Genomic DNA, 6,049 nt, shown 5'->3' on the forward strand with positions numbered 1-6,049 from the left:
CTTCGAACCCGCCAGTGCCTTGATCTTGGACTTCTCAGCCTCCCGAACTGTGAGAAATAAATTTCTGTTGTCTGTGAGCCATCCAGTCTAAGGAATTTTTGTTATAGCAGCTTGAGCGGGCTTGTTATTTTTGTTATCCATGACCATAAAGTTCTAGGTGTTAAATCTTTTTCTCAATTATCATTATATCAGCACACAATTGATCAAAAAAACAAAATATATTAAAAATCATGACAAATTTCAAACTTAAAAAGAAAAGCTGGGGCTGGCCTAGTGGCGCAGCGGTTAAGTTTGCACACTCAGCTTCAGCAGCCCAGGGGTTGCCAGTTCGGATCCCAGGACCTATGCACTGCTTGTCAAGCCATGCTGTGGCAGGTGTTCCACATATAAAATAGAGGAAGATGGACACGGATGTTAGCTCAGGGTCAATCTTCCTCAAAATATAAAGGCAGAAAAAGAAAAGCGTACTGGAAACATATCTTAATAAGATGAATATGGCTGATAATGTTTTAAGTTAATTGATGCATTCATGGATGAATATTACTTATTGGTTGAATGAGACAGATTTACCATCAATTCCACTTCCATTTTTCACCTTAGAGATGTCAGCTCTGAAAAACCTTGTTGACATAAGTAGATGAGAATAGGAGTTTGGTGACAGCAACATCCATCTTTGAATTCATTTGAGTTCTATCCCCAAATCCATATGGTGATCCTCAGATATTGTTTTTAGTGATCAACAAGCTAAAAACTCAATTAGGTCTTTCTTCAGTTTTGCCAAAATCAAAAATTGAGAAACTCCTGCCTTGCAAAAGGACTTGTTACGCAGTCAGTACCCAGCTGATAGTACAAATTGTCTGTTTAGACCCTGGAGATTTTTATGCCCCGGGGCAAGGCTGCAAAGTCAGAACAGGATGGGGAGACGGGGCCGGGGAGAAGGGGTTCCCAGGTGGACCCCTTGGTGAAGAGCCCCCGTAGCAGTTGGGATCTGAAGACCAACTGCCTTAAAACTATCCTTGCCTGGTTTCCTTTGTAGAGTCTTCATTCCCTGCTATGAAGACCATTAATACAAAATTTCCTTTTAAAATATGCTATGTAAAAAACAAAAAGAAGTGAGTCGATTTAAAAATATATCTTAACCAAGAAATAAACCAGCAGAATATGCAAGAAAAACATTAATGGTGGGTAAATGACTGAAGCGTAGGGAACCCTGCCATGGTGGATGAAGCAGGGGCTTGGACACCAAACAAGCACTAATCTGAATTCCAGGGACCTTGCACAAGTCACTTTAACACTCTGAGCCTCAGTTTCCTCATCTGTAAAATGGCAATAATACCTGTTTCACAGGGTGTTTCTATGGGTTGAATGAAGTAATATACAGAAAAATGCTTCTGTAGACTATAAAAGAAAGTTACAAAGCCTTGTTGAAAGTATTGGAAGGGTGTTTCCTCTCTTCTCACCCTCAGTATTAATTGAACTAATAGCAGATGTCTCAGCAGAGGAATATGCTCCCTTGGGCCTGAGTCCTGGGCTGAATGGTCCAGAATCGTGAGTCTGATTCTGATACCAGAAAAAATTGACTCAAAACTTATCTATAGCATCTTATTAGTGTTTACTGATTCCGTTGCTAAATATGACAATTGTGTCCTAAACCATAAAGCTTAGCGAACACTAAGGTTGCTTCCTACCCCAGAATGCTAGGAACTTGCAGGAGAAGAACATCTCCTGTGCAAGCTCATGCGTGGGAAGCTCGCATTTCGGAGTGTCTTCCCGACGACAACTGCTCTGCTCCACACCAGGTGTCTTAGCTCATGATGGCCACGCACATCTGAGGTTACTATTTGATGTTTGTGATATTATTAAACACTTATAATACACAAACATGTTCCTCATGGGCCGAAGGCTGAAAGAAGGAAGTTTCCAATAAAAAACTGTCTTACAGTTCCAAAGCTTTGTGCAAATTAAAAGAATAAAATGGTTAAAAACCTAAATATGTCAACATAAAGTGAATGATTGTACCCATCAGCTTCTAGAAAAATCAGCAGAGAGCTATCAAACAGGATATAATTAAGGATTTTTAGAGCATCTAAATCAAGAATACATGAAGATCATAAAATGTGTGTAATGTGTATGCACTGCTTTCCTTTGTTACAGTGTTCTTATATTAAAAAAATGGGATTTTTATTTTATTTTTTGTGTGTGAGGAAGACTGGCCCTGAGCTAACATCTGTGTTGATCTTCCTCTATTTTTTACATGTGGATGCCACCACAGCATGGCTTGATGAGCCGTGTGTAGGTCCACGCCCGAGATCTGAACCCTCAAACCCTGGGCTGCCAAAGCAAAGTGTGTGACCTTAATGGCTATGCCATGGGGCTGGCCCCAGGATTTTTTTATATTATGCTATGAGACAACATATAGCAACAGATCTGTCTGATATTTTACCACATATAAGATTTTTACCCCAAAACAGTATTGCAGCTATTAAGCTATGCAATAAAATAACCCCAAAATGCTATTTCTAAGGGTTTGTTTTTATGTCATATTTTATAGCAAAATATAAAATGAAAATATTTTACTTAATCTCAGTATACTTTGTTCTTAGTACAATATGATAATTTAATTTTTTTCACTCATTATTCTTCCTGTTATAAAGATTAAGAATTGCAGTAAATTACATTTATATCATTTTTTGCAGTACTGATCTGTTTGGGAGACAACAGATCACACACACACTGTCTGCCTTGAGCTCTTGGGAATATTCAGTCAAAATACATTCTAATTTTGAAAGTATTCTGAGGTCAAATAAGTTTGGCAAGTGTTAGATTAAACATTAAAATCTGCTGTTGTTCAAAAGAATTGGCTAGATATGAAATGACAGAAAAATATCCATGAAAAAGTAGAGAATGACATCAATAACAGTTTTGCTTTCTGAAGGCTGTGTGTGTGTATATTAAAAGGTCAGAAAACATCCCCCAAACCTCTTGCAAGGATTACTTGGGGGTTTGGGGTTAAGAACAGAAGGGGGTTGTCAGATGGTCTTCAGATTTTTATACACATTTTTATTGAATATAGTTACAATGTGCAGACATTAGTTTTCTAACATAAAGATTTTAGTTACAATCATCTGGGAGTGTAGTTTCAGCAGGAGCAAAACTAAGTCGATTGTGAGAGTTCCCTTTGAAAGAGGGGTCCCTACCCGACCAGAGCAGTTGAAATTTGCCTGATTTGCCTTGAAGGAATTTGAGACCATCTCCTCCACCGCCCGCCCCGAGGGGCTGCCCCTCCTCACCCCGCCCCCAGCACTAAAGACCGAGGCCTGCGGGGCTCCCTCGGTCAGCACGTCTTGAGCAGCTACTGTGTGCTAGCACTGAAGTGCTGTCCAGAACTCCGGAGCGAGCTTTTCAGAAGAGAATCTCAGTGTCAGCCCACTCAAAATGAGAAAAAGGTCATTTCATTCTGTTTAGAAATGTTTAGATAATTCTGAGCCTCATTTCAAGAGACTTGTTTTCTCTGCAACATTGTTTCTGCCCCTATTATTTACTATTTCTGCTAAAATAGTTACATCCTACAGACTCTCTTTCTAATGTTCATATTTCTTGGTGAAGTGTCTCCCAAATTTGTCTGATCACAAGAATCACCAGAGATGTTTGTTAAAGATTCCAGGGCCCCACCTACACCTGCTTCGTTAGGATCTCCAAACAACTTTGTTTGTTTTGTTTTGGTTTTTGGTGAGGAAGATGGGCCCTGAGCTAACATCAGGGCCCATCTTCCTCTATTTCGTATGTGGGACGCCACCACAGTGTGGCCTGATGAGCGGTGTAGGTCCACGCCCAGGATCTGAACCAGCAAACCCTGGGCCACTGAAGCAGAGCGAGGACCTTAACCACTATACCACCCGGCCAGCCCCTCTGAAGTACTTTTAAATCACCCAGGTGATTCTTATGATCAGGTAAGCTTGAAAAACATGGCCTTAGTGAAATGACTATCTAACAGTCTTCAACTTTTGTAGCCAGGTGAGTTCCAGAGCTATTCTAGGCCGGTGGCTCTAAATGGGGGGGTTTGTCGAAATCACCTGAGCGTTCACCACCCACGACTGCTGGGCTCCACCCCCACTTTCTGACCCACGCGTCTTGGGTGGGGTTGAAGAATCTGCCCTTCTAATCAGTTCCCATATGACGCTGCTGCTGGTCCGGGGATGACCCTTTGAGAACCACTGCTCTAGTCCGGTTGCTTTCAATTTTTTTAACCACAAGCCACAATAGGAGAAACACTTTACATCAGAACCCAGTACTCACACGTGTTCATCTGAAAAGTTCCACACAACAGTGCTTAATTCTTACCATGAGCATCACACACGGAAATTTTTTATTTTATTTCACTCTTTAAAGATCTACTAAATAGATTGCACAAACCAAGAATAGGTTGCCATCACCAGTTTGAAAAAAACACTAAATCTAGTCTCCTCTCTGGGGGGTAGATCAGTAATCTCCACTTTTCTGGTCATGTGCCATGAGGAGCAAACATTTTTGAGCATGCACTCCCAAAATGTACATGTTTATAAATTATATACTTCACCCTCTTGATTCATATATCAAATGTTAGTATAGCTTAATAGTTTTCCTTACATTTTAGAGGGAAAACACGTAAATAAAGGTTCTAACGTTTCCTCCAGCTCCCTGGTGGCATCTTTGCAAGGACTCCTGGAGTGTGTGCTCCACCTTCGAGGCTCCGACACCAGCGACACTGAATGAGTAGTCCAAGGTCCCGGGGCCGGCTTCCAGTGGGGTGATTTGGTTTTTGTTTTAAAGCTCTTGAAAAGTAAGCAGGTACGTGTTAAGTAAGAAGACAGTCTTGGCCTTCTTTTCTTGCTCCATTGTTTAAAATCCCCGAGTGGTATAGGAAGAAATGTGAATACCATTACATTTTTCTCAAAAGGCCACCAACTTCCACACGATGTAGTTTCACAGAAGTCTCAAATATGATGAACGGCGAGACGGCCTATTCTAAAGCAACGAAGCTGTTCCAGTACCCCCGCTACTTTCTAGTTACGATGACGACTGTGCAGACAGTTGCCTCGACGCCTCGTCTGAACAAGCAGACCCCTAGGGAGAAGTTGTGCCCAAATCTGGGCTCCGGCTCCTGGCTTCTCTGCGTCCGGTTCCTGGTAAATAAGGAGAAGTGAGCTAGAGACACAGGGCCGTTTCCCCCTCTTGGCCACCGCAAAGCTGTAGTGACAAACTTTTGGATCCCTCAAGAGGCAGGAAGCAGGGTCTCCTGTTCCGCTATGTTCCCACAAGGAACATAATTTTATCTTTGTTCCTATCACAGAACATCTTCACAAGGCTCCAATTAGGCAGCAGGCACGTGACTGCTATGGCCCTCACACACACACACACAATAGATTTGAGTGGCACTAAGGTCAGAACAATTATATGGCCACTAGCATTACCATAACTTCCGAATATTATGGAATGAGAAACCCCTAACAAAAAACAGGCATAAAGCTACCTGACAGCTTGTGAATATTAAATATCTGGCCCCCAAAGGCAGCACTTCTAAAACTACAAAGAGGGAACTTTAAAAAACTCAAGTGATTTCTTTCCATGGGGTGGGAAAATCTTCAAAGTTTGGTGGAAAAAGAAATCTTCATTTTAAAATTAAACTTTGTAGTTTGCAAATAAAAGCAGACCCAGCTCCCAGTTCAGACAGGGGCGGCTTGGAGGCTAGTCAGCCTTTGAGCGTGCTCTGTGGGACAGACGGCTGGCCCGGGCACCCTCAGTGCACAGCCACCAGGAGGGCATCACCACGGTGCTGGCCCCAGACAGACAGTTGGCCCTGGCTCCCTGTCCGTGCTTGTCTCACACTGCGCAGCCGTCTACCCTCACTCCTGCCCCACTCTGTGCAAGCCGGTCTGTGTCTGCATCTGCTCATCTTTCTTACTCTTTTTTTTTTTTTCCTGCTGTTTTTCTCCACTTCATCTCACCCACCCTCTAGCTGGCCATGATGTAGCATGGAAATACATTTACTTTTGTTAAACTTATTAAAAAT

Source organism: Equus przewalskii, chromosome 15 (genome assembly GCF_037783145.1).
Source record: "Equus przewalskii isolate Varuska chromosome 15, EquPr2, whole genome shotgun sequence".
NCBI lineage: Eukaryota > Metazoa > Chordata > Mammalia > Perissodactyla > Equidae > Equus > Equus przewalskii.